Genomic DNA, 18,133 nt, shown 5'->3' with positions numbered 1-18,133 from the left:
TTTGCATTCATTGCACTGACTCATATGTGAAATGGATGAATATGTGTGTTCGATATGTTATCTCCTGACTCTCCTACATGCGCGCAAATTGTATTGTTTTTCATGGCAGCAACCGATGTTAAGCTGTGAATATGTTTTCACCTTGTAACATGCATAGGAAAAGTGAACCACACTTGGAATTGACTGTACCACCACTATTTGAGACGCCAAACCGCTGACCGCGAACGCCTTCAGTATCCTATGTTAATTAACCAAAAATCAACTGGGAACTCGGAAATCTCCGACTGTGTTCAAGACTGGGTCTCATGAAAAAAAACGATCTCCGACTTGGGAAAATAGTTTTGAACTGTCAACTAACTCGGAATTCCAAGTCGGGGGCGTTCACGTACAGTTCGGAACAAGGAAACTCGGTAATGTCCGACATGCTAATTGGTTGAAGTTATACGCCGCGTTCCGCAAGTCGTACATTTCCTAATTTCCTAGTTCCGACTAGAATGTGAACTTGGCATCGGGCATCTTTCCAGAGCTCCGTCTTTATGACCTGAAAATCACTGACGTCATGACCTCGTTTTTACCCGAGTTCCCAGTTGTCTTCAAAGCACCAATATTTAGACAACTGGAGAGAGACGTTTTTTGCCGATAAACCCCACTGAAGAAGAAGGAGAAGACGTTTTTTGCCACTGCCAATAAACAGCGCCGACGTGCACGCCTCAGGTATGTAGGCTAGTAACGTTACTATTAAACACACCTCTGTTCCTGGACTGTCAAAATGCTTATATATTTTAGTCTAAAATAAGCAAACTCAAGCAAGCATGAACTGAAAGCAATACATTGTGTAATGCCTTCAAAAGGGTTTGGCGCGCGCCGCCGCCCTATTCCAAGAAGGTCTATCTCTCGATTGGCATTGGCGTCTATCGCGACTGGATCAACCTGTAGGTCTTTGGAACTAATGTTGTTGCTGACTTCCCGTTTTCGGGATCCAGTGAACATTCCATGGCATGTTGTTACTAGTAGAACGAGTAGATAAATATTTTATTTACTGTAGTTTTGACATTTTGATTGTGACATTATGGTGTAAAGACAGCAATATGTTCGAATTTTCAAGATGTTTTTCAAATGTGGTAATATTTCATTGTGTGTGTGTTAAGCTTTTGAAGTGTGACTTCTGACCTCGGTGCTGAAAAAACGAGGTAAAATCATGACGTCACTTAACTTAACGTCAGAAAGTCCGAGCTCTAGAAACATGCCTGCGTTTCCAACTTGGAATTCCAAGTTGTATGACAGATTTTTCAGTCTCAGCTCGTTTTTTTTTTACCGAGTTCGCAGTTGTCTTGAACACAATGAAGTCGGAAGTCTGAGATTTAAAATCAGATCATATTTTATTTATCACATGCTTCCTAAACAACAGGCTTACTTAGGGTCCTTTTTCAACAATGCAGACAAATAAAATAGAGAAATAATAGAAAAGTAAAACGCGTAATAATAAATACACAATGAGTAACGATAACCTGGCTATACACATGGGGTACCAGTACCAAGTCGATGTGCAGGGGTACGAGGTAATTGAGGTAGATATGTACATGTAGCTAGGAATAAAGTGACAGATGATAAACAATAGCAGCAGCTTACAGTACCAGTTAAAAGTTTGGACACATGTACTCATTTCAGGGTTTTTCTTTATTTTTACTATTTCCTACATTGTAGAATAATAGTGAAGACAGCAAAACTATTAAATAACACATATGGAATCATGTAGTAACCAAAAAAATGTTAAACAAATCAAAATACATTTTATATTTGAGATTCTTCAAAGTAGCCACACTTTGACTTGATGACAGCTTTGCACACGCTTGGCATTCTCTCAACCAGCTTCATGAAGTAGTCACCTGGAATGCATTTCAATTAACAGGTGTGCCTTGTTAAAAGTTAATTTGTGGAATATATTTCCTTCTTAATACGTTTGAGCCAATCAGTTGTGTTGTGACAATGTAGGGGTGGTATACAGAAGATAGCCCTATTTGGTAAAAGACCAAGTCCGTATTATGGCAAGAACAGCTCAAATAAACAAAGAGAAACGACAGTCTATCATTACTTTAAGACATGAAGGTCAGTCAATCTGGAAAATTTCAAGAACTTTGAAAGTTTCTTCAAGTGCAGTCACAAAAACCATCAAGCGCTATGATGAAACTGGCTCTTATTAGGACCGCCACAGGAAAGGAAGACCCAGAGTTACCTCTGCTGCAGAGGACAAGTTCATTAGAGTTACCAGCCTCAGAAATTGCAGCCCAAATAAATGCTTCACAGAGTTCAAGTAACAGATACATCTCAACATCAACTGTTCAGAGGAGACTGCGTGAATCAGGCCTTCATGGTCGAATTACATTTACATTTACATTTTAGTCATTTAGCAGACGCTCTTATCCAGAGCGACTTACAGTTAGTGAATGCATACATTATTTTTTTTCCTACCCCCTGTGGGAAACGAACCCACAACCCTGGTGTTGCAAACGCCATGCTCTATCAACTGAGCTACATCCCTGCCGGCCATTCCCTCCCTTACCCTGGACGACGCTGGGCCAATTGCGCGCCGCCCCATGGGTCTCCCGGTCGCGGCCGGCTACGACAGAGCCTGGATTCGAACCAGGATCTCTAGTGGTCCAAATTTGAGATTTTTGGTTCCAACTGCTGTGTCTTTGTGAGACGCAGAGTAGGTGAACGGATGATCTCCGCATGTGTAGTTCCCACCGTGAAGCATGGAGGAGGAGGTGTTATGGTGTGTGCGTGCTTTGCTGGTGACATTGTCAGTGAGTTATTTAGAATTCAAGGCACACTTAACCAGCATGGCTACCACAGCATTCTGCAGCGATACGCCATCCATCTGGTTTGCGCTTAGTGGGACTATCATTTGTTTTACAACAGGACAATGACCCAAAACACACCTCCAGGCTGTGTAAGGGCTATTTGACCAAGAAAGAGAGTGATGAAGGGCTGCATCAGATGACCTGGCCTCCACAATCCCTCGACCTCAACCCAGTTGAGATGGTTTGGGGTGAGTTGGACCGCAGAGTGCAGGAAAAGCAGCCAACAAGTGCTCAGCATACGTGGGAACTCCTTCAAGACTGTTGGAAAAGCATTCCTTATGAAGCTGGTTGAGAAAATGCCAAGAGTGTGTAAAGCTGTCATCAAGGCAAAGGGTGGCTACTTTGAAGAATCGAAAATATATAATATATTTTGATTTGTTTAACACTTTTCTGGTTACTACATGATTCCATATGTGTTATTTCATAGTTTTGATGTCTTCACTATTATTATACAATGTAGAAAATAGTAATAATAAAGAAAAAACCTTGAATGAGTAGGTGTGTCCAAACTTTTGACTGGTACTGTATGTTATGAGTCAAAGTTAGTGCACAAAGGGTCAATGCAGATAGTCTGGGTAGCTATTTAACTGTTTAGCAGTCTTATGGCTAGGGGGTAGAAGCTGTTCAGGGTCCTGTTGGTTCCAGACTTCGTGCATCATTACCGCTTGCTGTGCGGTAGCAGAGAGAACAGTCTATGACTTGGGTGGCTGGAGTCTTTGACCATTTTTAGGGCCTTCCTCTGACACCGCCTGGTATAGAGATCCTGGATGTCAGGCAGCTCGGCCCCAGTGACGTACTGGGCCGTACGCAGTACCCTCTGTAGCGTCTTGTGGTCGGATGCCAAGCAGTTGCCATACCAATTGGTGTTGCAGCCAGTCAAGATGCTCTCAATGGTGCAGCTGTAGAACTTTTTGAGGATACGAGGGCCCATGCCAAATATTTTCAGCCTCCTGGGGGGGAAGAGGCATTGTTGTGCCCTCTTCACGACTTTTGGCATGTGTGGACCATGATAGTCTTAGTGATGTAGATAACAAGGAACTTGAAGATCTCGACCCCGCTCCACTACAGCCCTGTCAATGTTAATGGGAGCGTGCTCGGCCCTCCATTTCCTGTAGTCTAGGATCAGCTGCTTTGTTTTGCTGACGGTGAGGGAGAGGATGTTATCCTGTTAACACACTACTAGGTCTCTGCCTTCCTCCCTATAGGCTGTCTCATCGTCGTCAATGATCAGGCCTACCACTGTCATGTCGTCGGCAAACTTAATGATGGTGTTGGAGTCGTGCGCGACCATGCAGTTGTGGGTGAACAGGGAGTACAGGAGTGGACTAAGCACGCACCCCTGAGGGGCCCCTGTGTTGAGGGTCAATGTGGTGGATGTGTTGTTGCCTATATCACCACCTGGGGGCAGCCCATCAGGAAGTCCAGGATCCAGTTGCAGAGGGAGGTGTTCAGTCCCAGGGTCATTAGCCTAGTAATGAGCTTGGAGGACACTATGGTGTTGAACTCTGAGCTGTGGTCAATGAAAAGCATTCTCACATAGGTGTTCCTCTTGTCCAGGTGGGAAAGGGCAGTGTGGCGTGCAATAGAGATTGCATCATCTGTGGATCTGTTGGGGCAGTATGCAAATTGGAGTGGGTCCAGGGTGTCTGGGATGATGGTGTTGATGTGAACCATGACCAGCCTTTCAAGGCATTTCATGGCTACAGATGTGAGTGCTACGGGCGATAGTCATTTAGACAGGTTACCTTGGCGTTCTTGGGCACAGGGACTATAGTGGTCTACTTGAAACATGTAAGTAAATGGCTGGGTCAGGGAGAGGGTGAGATGTCAGGGAAGACACTTGCCAGCTGGTAAGCGCATGCCCTAAGTACAGGGCCTGGTATTCCATCTGGCCCTGCGGCTTTGTGAATGTTACTTACTCACATCGGCTGTGGAGAGCATGATCACACAGTCATCAGGAACAGCTGGTGCTGTCATGCATGGTTCAGTGTTGCTTGCCTTGAAGGCTAAGTATTGGCAATCGGCTTTGAGACTTTGATACAAATCGCTGTAGACTTTGTTTTGTACAATGCCCCTCGTCACCCCAAACGACTTCAATGATGGCAGTCTCAGACTAAAGTATGCAGTGAACGACAGAGCAGTGGAATAATTTAGTGTGAGTCGTCAGGCTACTTGACAGACAGAATAGCAACACCAGTAGAGCTACAACACCCCTCATTCTGAAATGACACCTTTTCAGAAATGATATAGTCTAGTATGCTCAGTCCCCTTCTTTATATTCACACAACCAATGACAGGTGCATGATAATTTAATATGGTGTGTGTGTGTGTGTGTGTCTGTGATACCCAGGCCCTGTCCAGACACAACCCCTAGCCCATACTGTCTAGACACTTGTGGAGATCTGAGAGGCATTGATAGGTGGTGACATGGTGATAGCTCCACCCTCTAACAGACTTGGTATAAATTTTGCCATATTGCTTACAGGTGTCCAATCCTCTCAGATCTCCACAAGTGCCCAGGATGTATGGGCTAGGGGTTGTTTCTGGACAGGACCCCACAACCCTGTGGGTTTGTGGTGGACCTTCAGCACATCACTTGAGGCATTGGTTGGTTGTTTCATTCCAATGCTGGACACACCCTATCAGGCTGATCACCCTAACCAGGCAGTTCTGGTTATTCCTCAGAGTATGGTTGTGAACAGTTGGAGACCTGCTGTAAACAGTGAAAGGATATTTACATGTCTACTATTCACACACTTGCTTCGTTCCAGATAATTAGATGTGCAACCGTTGACTAACTATAGCTAGGGCCATATCTCTAGTCTAGCAATATATACTTTTTTATTGGCTGTATGCAATCATTGAATAAGATTACCAATGGTTAACTCGATAGCTATGAAATATCAGTTAGCTAACCATTTACAGTAACAGAGGTTCATTAATAAGTCAATAAACACTATCGTCATTGTGGCTAGCTTATCATTTTCAATCTTAGTTTATAATCAAATCAAAATGTATTGGCCACATGCGCCGAATACAACAGGTGCAGACATTACAGTGAAATGCTTACTTACAGCCCTTAACCAACAGTGCAAATAGTCTGGGTAGCCATGATTAGCTGTTCAGGAGTCTTATGGCTTGGGGGTAGAAGCTGTTGGGAACTCTTTTGGACCTAGACTTGGCACTCCAGTACTGCTTGCCGTGCGGTAGCAGAGAGAACAGTCTATGACTAGGGTGGCTGGAGTCTTTGACAATTTTGAGGGCCTTCCTCTGACACCGCCTGGTATAGAGGTCCTGGATGGCAGGAAGCTTGGCCCCAGTGATGTACTGGGCCGTACGCACTACCCTCTGTAGTGCCTTGCGGTCGGAGGCCGAACAGTTGCCATACCAGGCGGTGATGCAACCAGTCAGGATGCTCTCGATGGTGCAGCTGTAGAATTTTTTGAGGATCTGAGGACCCATGCCAAATCTTTTCAGACTCCTGAGGGGGAATAGGCTTTGTCGTGCCCTCTTCACGACTGTCTTGGTGTGTTTGGACCATGATAGTTCGTTGGTGATGTGGACACCAAGGAACTTGAAGCTCTCAACCTGTTCCACTAGAGCCCCGTCGATGAGAATGGGGGCGTGCTCAGTCCTCTTTTTTTTCCTGTAGTCCACAATCATCTCCTTTGTCTAGGTCACGTTGAGGGAGAGGTTGTTATCCTGGCACCACACGGCCAGGTCTCTGACCTCCTCCCTATAGGCTGTATCATCGTTGTTGGTGATCAGGCCTACCACTGTTGTGATGGTGTTGGAGTCGTGCCTGGCCATGCAGTCATGGGTGAACAGGGAGTACAGGAGGGGACTGAGTACGCACCCCTGAGGGGCCCCCGTGTTGAGGATCAGTGTGGCAGATGTGTTGTTACCTACCCTTACCACCTGGGGGCGGCCCGTCAGGAAGTCCAGGATCCAGTTGCAGAGGGAGGTGTTTAGTCCCAGGATCCTTAGCTTAGTGATGAGCTTTGAGGGCACTATGGTGTTGAATGCTGAGCTGTAGTCAATGAATAGCATTCTCACGTAGGTGTTCCTCTTGTCCAGCTGGGAAAGGGTAGTGTGGAGTGCAATAGAGATTGCATCATCTGTGGATCTGTTGGGGCGGTATGCAAATTGGAGTGAGTCTAGGGTTTCTGGGATAATGGTGTTGATGGATAAATTAATGGCTATTAATATAATGGGTGTTAGAAGGGTGAACTTTTATTTTGAAGGGACAGGAAGTGTTGGCTGTGGAATTATCTGCACAAACATGGGTCCATGTACCTTTTGGCCAATTAATATTTCCTATTAGATGACTAGATAAAAAACGAGTAAAGGGTCATTCCTCGATTATTTTATTTGATTCTGAACTCAAACAAAACGAACGGTTTTGTTTTTTTGTCTTTATTGTAAAAGGAAATATTAAATAACGAGAAATTGAATAATTATTTGATTATTCAAATGTGTTTTTAATTATCGGTTCTGGTTCGACCCATGCACTGTAAGTGTTGGCCAATTAATAGTCGTGGCTTCCTGACAACACAAAACATGATAAATGGGTCTTTATGTTTTTGATCTGCATATATAATCGAATAAACAGATAAACGTTATTTATAAATAAGTCAAATTTCTCATTCCAATGATTGATGATTGACAGTCAATGTAGTGGGTCATGTGACCAGTCCAGAGTCCAAATTGGCCTGGGTCAGTGAGACAGTCACTTACACAACTTTTACAACCTTAACAACTAACCTGTAGCCTACCTGTACCTGTAGCCCCCCCCCAAAAAATAAAAATAAAATAAAAAAGGTATAATTGTAAAGTGGTTATCCCACTGGCTATAGGGTGAATGCACCAATTTGTAGTCGCTCTGGATAAGAGCGTCTGCTAAATGACGTAAATGTGCCCTTGAGCAAGGCACTTAACCCTAATTGCTCCTGTAAGTCGCTCTGGATAAGAGCGTCTGCTAAATGACTAAAATGTAAATGTAATACATAATTGTTGATAGGCTCTATAACATACCACCACAAGCTTCAGTGCCTACGAGCTTCGACAACGTGACCACATGGGACGTCAGCCGCGGTCCGGTGAAATTCGTGTCATGATCCACGGAGAACAGTTTTTAGTTTTGCCTATGTCAGGATCTGGCCATTTGTGATGAGGCTATAAGCTACATCAATAATAAGGTATAATATTTTAAAAAAGAGCTCTGTCCATGGACCTATCCTATAGCATATGACACGTCCTTTGAAAATGTCCGATGCACAACTGTGTGTAAAGACCAGAGCCCGGTTTCCCAAAATCATCTTGGTTCATCATAGGTTCTAACGATGAACTTAGCCTTAAGCTGCTCTTGAAACCCTTGCACATCTACGGGTGACCAGACCACTCATAGAACAGCCAAAGTGCACCTTTAGGCTTATTCTCTGCCTTACAATATTTCATTCTAAAACAATGTATAAGAGTTTTGTGTAAATGGGCATGATCATACAATTATAAATGTTTCATTTGGGTAATGTATAGGATCTAATATCATATTTGAAATATGTATTAGTAACATTTTGTCCAGATTAGTTTTGTCCCAAGCTGAAACTTATCCGGTAGAAATTGGAAACACCTGGAACACTAAACGACAAGCCATTGTCAGACGTGTGACGACTACTGAGTATACGAAGAGGCAGGACGCAGACGCAGGAATTAACAAGGTCATGGTTTACTTAACAATGACAAAGATAAATATCAAAGAAGCTAAACAATGAGGTACAGGTGCGCTGGAGGTGATTAGGGTGCGTTGGGTTTCCATTCCGGTGTTGCCGAGGTGGTGCGGTCAGACTGGTGGCTCAGTAGACCGGCGAATCAGAGCGCCGGAGGGGAGCAACGGGAGAAGACGTGACAGTATTCCCCCCCCCCCCCCCGGATGCGCAGCTCCAGCCGCTGGACGTCGACGGCCAGGAGGACGACCCCGAGGACGGGGAGCGGGCCGGTCAGGGTGGCGACGGTGGAAGTCACGAATTAGGTTGGGGTCCAGAACGTCCCCAGCCGGAACCCAGCTCCTCTCCTCAGGACCATACCCCTCCCAGTCCACCAGGTAATGGAGCCTTCCCCACGGAACCTGGAGTCCAGCAGGTCCCTCACCGCATACGCCGGACTCCCGTCAATGTCCAGGGGCGTACCCCGGAGGACAGCATCCGCCCGAGGAGCAGGAACCACCGGCCTGAGGAGAGACACATGAAAAGTGGGTGAGACATGGTAGTGAGGGGGAAGGAGCAGCCGGTATGATTCATCATTTATCCGCCGAAGGACCTTAAAAGGCCCCACAAACCGGGGGCTCAGTTTCTTGCAGGGCAGGCGGAGGGGGAGGTTTTTTGTGGACAGCCAGACACGATCCCCAGGCTGGAATACAGGGGCATCCCTGCGGTGGAAGTCGGCTTGTTCCTTCTGCCGACTAATGGCCCTCTGGAGATGGACATGGGCAGCGTCACAGACCTGTCCGGCCCTGTGGAACCACTCGTCGACAGCGGGCGCATCGGTCTGGCTGGGTGTCCAAGGGGCCAGGGCCGGCTGGTACCCCATGACGCACTGGAAGGGAGTGAGCCCCATGGAGGAGTGAACGAGGGAGTTCTGGGCATATTCTCCTCAGGCAGGAAACCTTGCCCACTCACCCTGCCGGTCCTGACAGTGGAAACGAAGAACCCTCCCCAGCTCCTGGTTGATGCACTCCACCTGCCCATTCGACTGAGGTCTATACCCGGAAGTGAGGCTGGCCGTGGCCCCGTGGCCCCGATCTTCTCCAGGAAAGCCTTCCACACTCGGGAGGTGAATTGGGGGCCACGGTCCGAGACTATGTCCTCCGGAAGTCCATAATGCCGGAAGACGTGTTGGAACAGGATCTCAGCGACCTGGAGAGCAGAAGGAAGACCACTTAGTGGCAAAAGAGGCATGATTTGGAGAACCGATCTACGACCACCATGACTGTGGTGAAGCCGTCAGAACGTGGAAGATCGGTGACAAAGTCTATGGACAGGTGTGACCAAGGTCGCTGAGGCACTGGGAGAGGAACTAGTTTGCCTGCCGGGGTGTTCCGAAGTGTCTTTGTTTGGGCACATACGGAACAGGAGTTGATATAGCGGGAGACATCAGATGCCAAGGTTGGCCACCAGTATTTTTGGACTAGAGAATGCAGGGTGCGCGTAATACCAGAGTGCCTTGCCGTAAGGGTAGTGTGCGCCCAGATCAGCAGGCGGTCACGGACACTGGTGGGTACATACATGCACCCCGGAGGGGCGTTGGCAGGTGCTAGGTCCTCCTGAGCCGCCAGGCGGATGTCTTCGTCCACATCCCAAACGACAGGTGCAACAATGAGAGACGAGGGCAGGATAGGTCCTTCCTTTCTCTGGTATGGTGCATCCTGGAGAGTGCGTCGGCCTTCACATTCTGGGATCCTGGGCGGTAGGACAGAATTAATTGGAGTGAGAAATTGGGCCCACCTGGCTTGACAAGAGTTTATCCGTTTCGCTGCCCGTATATGCTCCAAATTCCGGTGGTCAGTATGATTCCGGAATGGATGGACTGCGCCCTCCAGCCAGTGTCTCCATTCCTCCAGAGCGAGGACCACCACCAACAGCTCCCTGTCTCCAACTCCATAGTTCCTCTCTGCGGGGGTAAGCTTTTTAGAGGAAAAAGGCACAGGGATACATTTTCTCTGGCTTACCGTGCCGCTGGGAGAGGACCGAACCCACGCCCTCCTCCGATGAGTCCACCTCCAGGATGAAAGGATGAGATGGATCTGGGTGTTTTAGGATAGGCGCTGAGGTGAACCTCTCCTTCAGTCTCTTGAAGGCAGCGTCAGCCTCAGGGTTCCAGCCCAGCTTCTGAGGCCCACCCTTAAGGAGAGAGGTGAGCGGGGCGGTTATGGAGCTGAAGGACCTGATGAAACACCGGTAGAAATTAGCGAAGCCCAGGAAGCTCTGTAGGCCCTTGATGGTGGTGGGAACTGGCCATGACCTGACGGCGTCCGTCTTCACTCCTTCCATGAACACCCCGTGAGGACTGATCCGATATCCCAGGAAGGAGATGGCCTGTTGGTGGAATTCGTATTTCTCCCCCTTCACCAACAGGCTGTGTTCCCAGAGGCGGAGTAGGACAGCTCAGACGTCCCTGACGTGCTCCTCGAACGTAGCCAAGTAGATCAGGATATCGTCGATGTACACCACCACCTGTCTACTCAGCATGTCCCGGAACACGTCATTGACGAAGGACTGGAACAAAGAAGGTGCGTTGGCGAGGCCGTAGGGCATGATGCAGTATTCATAGTGGCCTGAGGTAGTGCTGAATGCCGTCTTCCACTCGTCTCCTTCCCAGATTCGGATCAGGTTGTAGGCACTCCTCAGGTCCAACTTGGTAAAGTACCGGGCCCCTCGTAGCTGCTCGATGGCCGACGGAACCAGAGGGAGGGGGTACCGGTACTTGGTGGTGACTGCGTTCAGCCCCCTGTAGTCATTGCATGATCTCAGTCCTCCGTCTTTTTTGGCCACGAAGAAGAAGCTGGCTTCTCCATGGCCTCAGTCTCCGCCATGGAAAGGGGGTAAATGCGACTCTTCGGGGGTGTTGTCCCTCCAGCAGGTCAATGGCGCAGTCCCAGGGCCTGTGAGGAGGGAGACACGTAGCCTTTAATGAAGAGAAGACATCGGAGAGATCTGCATACTCACGTGGAATGTTGGGCTGGAGGGCAGACTCCGGACTCTCCACTGATGTGGAACAACAAACCACCGGCAGGCAGGTCTTCCGGCATGAGGTAGACCAGGCTGTGATCCTCTTGGTGCTCCAATTGATGGTGGGGTTGTGTAGTCTGAGCCAGGGCAATCCCAAGACGATCCGGTGAAGGGGGTGACGTGATGATGTGGAATGACAGCTCCTCGTGGTGCTCCGGTAGTGTGGGAATGGTGATGGTGATGGGGAGAGTGACGTGCGTAATGGTGCCTGATCCAAGGGGTTTATTGTCCAGTGAGGAGACGTGTAGCGGAGATGGCAGTGGCACGGTGGGCAACCCCCATTCAGAGACCAGCTCCCTATCTATAAGGTTCCCCGCAGATCTGGAATCTATCATAGCAGTAGAAATGGAAGAGAAGGAGTAACCAGACACCGTTATGGGAACTAAAAGCAATGGTTTTGTGATAGGCGCTGACGTAATACTCACGGAGCGGCGACGGGAGTCATACCGCCTAGATAGGTTAGCCGCCAGGAGATCTGTGGCTAACCTATCCATAGCTCAGATGGGGTGATCAAACACCGCCCTGAACCGAGCGAGGAAGGTGGGGTAGGGTAGTGCCACTGCCTCCTCTCCAATCCAGCACCTTTCCTTTAAGTAGCGAAATCACCAGCGCTATCCTGGCTTGGTCAGATGGATATGCCCCAGGCTGACACGCCAAATAAAGTGAAACCTGTAGCAGGAAGCCGCTACATTTAGTAGTTTTACCGTCATAGCACTCCGGTAGGGCGAGGGTTCCCGCAGAAGTGGGTTATAGCACGGGAACAGGTGGATTGGGGCCACTCGCCGGTCCCTGAAGTGGAACCGGAGCGCTGGGCAGATTATGCAGAGTTTGGAGAACTTCCTGCATGGAGGCGTTCAACTGGGTAAGCTGCTGCTGGTGTTGGTCGAGGCACTGGGAAACTCATGCTGCATCCATTTTCGTTAGGTGTGCGATTCTGTGACGACTACTGAGTATTTGAAGAGGCAGGACGCAGGCGCAGGAATTAGCAAGGTCAAGGTTTACTTAACAATGACAAAGAGAAATAACAAAGATAGAGTAAACGACACGAAGCTAAACAATCACACACAACATCTTCCAGAACAGTCCAGGGCTAAATAGGGGTGGTGATGAGATGATGAGCTGCAGGTGCGCTGGAGGTGATTAGGGTGTGTTGGGTTTCCATTCCGTTGTTGCCGAGGTGGTGCGCTCAGACCGGTGGCTCAGTAGACCGGCAAATCAGAGTGCCGGAGGGGAGCAACGGGAGGAGACGTGACAGACGTAATAGAGCATATGGCTGCTATTCAGCAGTTTGTTGCTCTCCAACATAACCAGCGGCACAGTCGGTTGATATAAATGCGCATATTCTCAACAACCTGATCCCGTTGCAGACTCACAATAATGGGGCAGAAATACAGCGTCCCACGAGAGGAGATACTCAGACTGCTGCACCTTGTCTCCCTCAATCAGCCAACCCAACCCGCTAACCGCTTCTAACAGCCTTGTGCTTTTATGCAGTGGGGAGTTTTCTTCAGCTGGTTTGGGATGGACACGTCCTCAAAACATAAAACATTAAAATAATGAAAAACCAAAATGTGTGCAGTAGAGGGTTAGTTAGTGTATATATCCAACATAATCTCACAGTCAATTCATGCAAAGGTGTACAAAAAATATTTCAGGTGATTTCGTGAGTTTTTGCGTGGCTTAATTCATGTGAAAAGACACACATTTTTGTGCAACTTAATTCGTAGGAAAATACATTTTGGGAGGGCAAACTTCGGAACAATCTTTTGAAAGTTATTAGAGCAATGCATGATGGGCAATGGTGTTCTACACTGCCATTTTTTTGTGTCCCACATTTATTTATATAAAAAAACAAACGTGTTAACAACCCAATATTGTTAATCAACCAGGTTGTCACCGAAATAATTATAATATAATAGTAAACTTATGTTTTTTAAATGTGTAATTAATGCCAATCCTGTTTTCTATGCTTGTTTTCACTTACAGTATTTAGTCAGCCACCAATTGTGCAAGTTCTCCCACTTAAAAAGATGAGAGGCCTGTAATTTTCATCATAGGTACACGTCAACTATGACAGACAAAATGAGGGAAAAAAATCCAGAAAATCACATTGTAGGATTTGTAATGAATTTATTTGCAAATTATGGTGGAAAATAAGTATTTGGTCAATAACAAAAGTTTCTCAATACTTTGTTATATACCCTTTGTTGGCAATGACACAGGTCAAACGTTTTCTGTAAGTCTTCACAAGGTTTTCACACACTGTTGCTGGTATTTTGGCCCATTCCTCCATGCAGATCTCCTCTAGAGCAGTGATGTTTTGGGGCTGTCGCTGGGCAACACAGACTTTCAACTCCCTCCAAAGATTTTCTATGGGGTTGAGATCTGGAGACTGGCTAGGCCACTCCAGGACCTTGAAATGCTTCTTACGAAGCCACTCCTTCGTTGCCCGGGCGGTGTGTTTGGGATCATTGTCATGCTGAAAGACCCAGCCACGTTTCATCTTCAATGCCCTTGCTGATGGAAGGAGGTTTTCACTCAAAATCTCACGATACATGGCCCCATTCATTCTTTCCTTTACACGGCTCAGTCATCCTGGTCCCTTTGCAGAAAAACAGCCCCAAAGCATGATGTTTCCAGCCCCATGCTTCACAGTAGGTATGGTGTTCTTTGGATGCAACTCAGCATTCTTTGTCCTCCAAACACGACGAGTTGAGTTTTTACCAAAAAGTTCTATTTTGGTTTCATCTGACCATATGACATTCTCCCAATCCTCTTCTGGATCATCCAAATGCACTCTAGCAAACTTCAGACGGGCCTGGACATGTACTGGCTTAAGCAGGGGGACACGTCTGGCACTGCAGGATTTGAGTCCCTGGCGGCGTAGTGTGTTACTGATGGTAGGCTTTGTTACTTTGGTCCCAGCTCTCTGCAGGTCATTCACTAGGTCCCCCTGTGTGGTTCTGGGATTTTTGCTCACCGTTCTTGTGATCATTTTGACCCCACGGGGTGAGATCTTGCGTGGAGCCCCAGATCGAGGGAGATTATCAGTGGTCTTGTATGTCTTCCATTTCCTAATAATTGCTCCCACAGTTGATTTCTTCAAACCAAGCTGCTTACCTATTGCAGATTCAGTCTTCCCAGCCTGGTGCAGGTCTACAATTTTGTTTCTGGTGTCCTTTGACAGCTCCTTGGTCTTGGCCATAGTGGAGTTTGGAGTGTGACTGTTTGAGGTTGTGGACAGGTGTCTTTTATACTGATAACAAGTTCAAACAGGTGCCATTAATACAGGTAACGAGTGGAGGACAGAGGAGCCTCTTAAAGAAGAAGTTACAGGTCTGTGAGAGCCAGAAATCTTGCTTGTTTGTAGGTGACCAAATACTTATTTTCCACCATAATTTGCAAATAAATTCATTAAAAATCCTACAATGTGATTTTCTGGATTTGTTTTTCTCAATTTGTCTGTCATAGTTGACGTGTACCTATGATGAAAATTACAGGCCCCTCTCATCTTTTTAAGTGGGAGAACATGCACAATTGGTGACTGACTAAAATACTTTTTTTCCCCACTGTAATACTTTGGGATGCTGGTGCACTTGTAGTCAGAAACGCACTTTTTTCGTGTAGGCAATAGTAGGCATACACAATTTTCTTCATAACGCATTTCATATTTTGTGGAGCCTACTTTACCCAATTTTATTCATAATGCATTTAAAACAAGTCTCCACTTTTTTGTGTACATTACACCGTTTCTTTCATAATGCATTTCATACAAGGCTATGTCGAATTTTATGATGGTTGCCACATTGGAGAAAAAATACCCCAAAATGTTTTTATTTATTTTATTGTGTGGTATCGATGAAGGTATTTGATTGGGGAATGGTGATACATTTTTATGATGGGAAATTATAATACACACCATAATACACACACACGCACACACTTACACACATATACACACACTCACTTTGTTTGTACTCATGTTATAGCCAACTCTTGACTTTTGTATGATTTCATTTTTATAAAATATTTGTATCTAGTTGTCATGTATTCATTATCTTTAAATGTTTGTAGTTTGCATGTTTCAGTAATTATTAACATTGTTAATAGTCCTAAATCTCTGCTTTATTTAGCTTTTGGTATATTTGGCATTTTTATACATAATTCTGTATTTCCACTGAAGAAAGCAGTAATTAATCAACACACTACTGTAAATAAATGGACACTACCTGTTATAAAATGGAAATTGCTCTCTAAATGGTCAGAAATGCTCAGTCGGAAGCCATTCGGCTATGGGTTTCACAGTCATATAATAATAATACAAGTTATATCACCTTGAAAATGGTTTATTTACAACCTCTGGGGTATAACATGTTGGGCAAAGTGGTATTGGAGGGTCTGACATAACCCCTAACTTGAGTTCAGTCTTCGCCAATGAGAACCAAGAGGGGCCTAGCTTCATCCTTCATGACTGGGAAAGGCCTCGATTCTAGGCCGTAGAAAATCCTACATCCATCTCATTAGATCAGAACAGGATGGATCAACAGTGATTCATATTACTGGTTTGCATCCTAAAAAAAATGATATTTGTGTTTTGCTGCATAACACATTTACATTATTTGTCTACCCATGTGATGTGGATTATTGTCAGGTTATTTGATATATTTAAGCTTCAGTAACAAAAGAACACCATGGTTGTAATAACAATTTTAAACAGGTAGTTTGTAAATGTTTAGAATGTGTTTTGGGTCAACACAGGTAAGTTAACATATGTAAATTAGACAGTCACAGAAGATTTTCTTCTGAATAACTGGTCAGGGCATAGCACATTCAGGCAACTTTGATGTAAGGCTTGACCACACCTTAGTCACTACTTCTATCCATCACGCCCATTGTTGCTTATCCATTGCACACTAGATATATCAATGTAATTACACCCAACACAATGTTGAAAAACAGAATGCTTCCCACCACTAGATCACATAGCTAGACGTGAGCAGGACATGATCCCAACGCTGCCACCAATATAGCGAAATAAATTGAAAGCTGCAACAGGGACTCTAACCAGAGCTCATGCATGAAAGCCTAGTAGGCCTCTGGGTAGAACCAGTAGGCCTACAATGGTGGCATTTACATTTTAATCATTTAGCAGACGCTCTTATCCAGAGCGACTTACAGTTAGTGAATGCATACATGTTTTTTTTTGGTGTTTTTTGCCTTGTTACAATAGCCTAAGTATATAATAGGATTGACACAACCATAATAATCATCATGAAACGGCATTGGAAGTGCCTTAAGTGTAAGCCAAACATAATTCATTATTTTACATTAACCTGTTTAACTGCATTGATATGGCTTAATTGATCGTAGTCCAGACTCGTTATAGTTGCAAGTACCATGCAGTTGCACCAGGGGAATTTAAACCAAACAGATTTGTTTTGCAGGTCCTCTGTTTCCCCACATTTATTGATGAATACATTTATTGATGAATACAACAACAACAAAAACAGACAAATACAACTTTTTACTCCAAACTGGTAACCCTCATAAAATCTGACATAGCGCCAGTATCCCCAAGTATTAAGCGAAAACAAGCATAGAAAACAGCATTGGCATTAATATTATTATTATTTTTAAACATAATGCTACTATTCTAAGTATTTCGGTGACAACCTGGTTGATTAACAATATTGGGTTGTTAACGTGTCTTTTTTTTATATAAATAAATGTGTGACACAAAAAAAGGCAGTGTAGAACACCATTGCCCAAAAATGCATTGCTCCAATGACTTTCAAAAGATTGCTCCAAAGTTTGCCCCCAAAATATGTATTTTCCTATGAATGAAGTCGCACATAAATGTGTGTCTTTTCACAGGAATTAAGCCACACAAAAGCGCACGGAATCTGCTGAAATACATTTTGTACATATTTGCACAAATTGAGTGTGAGATTGTGTTGCAACTAAATTGCCTCTATAATGGAATATGGAATTACATTCATGAGTTCCTGTAAAATCGAGTGGTTATTTTGTGAAAGTGCCTGTCTCACTGACCTAGGTCAATTTGGACTGGGCACATGACCCACTACAGTGACTGTCAATCATCAAATCATTGGAATGAGAAACAAAATAATCTATAAATAATGTTTATCTGTTTATTTGACTACATAATATGTAAGATCAAAAACATGAAGAACGACTAACATTTTATGTGTTGTCAGGAAGCCACGACTATTAATTGGCCAAAACTTATGGTACACTTGTTGAACCAGAAACGATCATTAAAAACACAACATTTGAATAATCAAATCATTATTTCATTTGTCATTATTCAATATTTCCTTTAGACAATAAAAACAAAACTTTGTGTTTGATTTCAGATTCAAATCAAATAAACAAGGAATGACACTTTACTCATTTTTTATCTTGTCATCTAATAGGAAATATTAATTGGCCAACAAGTACTTGGACCAACACGGACCGTTCATGCTG

General features: G+C 45.2%; 1 protein-coding gene across 2 annotated transcripts in view; it reads left to right on the top strand.

Moving 5' to 3' along the window:
- The first annotated feature begins 153 nt into the window (after positions 1-153).
- The window catches only part of LOC311107518 (TBC1 domain family member 2A-like), a 34,238-nt gene continuing 16,258 nt past the window's right edge, over positions 154-18,133 (top strand). The window contains exon 1 of one of the 2 annotated variants that reach the window (XM_084150018.1): positions 154-714. The gene's annotated coding sequence lies outside the window, so the exon portion shown is untranslated. The remainder of the gene's footprint in view (positions 715-18,133) is intronic. The other variant, XM_084150019.1, reaches the window with a different exon arrangement.

The sequence above is a fragment of the Coregonus lavaretus genome (genome assembly GCF_964263955.1).
Source record: "Coregonus lavaretus genome assembly, chromosome: 32".
NCBI lineage: Eukaryota > Metazoa > Chordata > Actinopteri > Salmoniformes > Salmonidae > Coregonus > Coregonus lavaretus.
The sequence above is the reverse complement of the archived record's forward strand: the minus strand, read 5'-3'. Positions and strand labels throughout refer to the sequence as shown.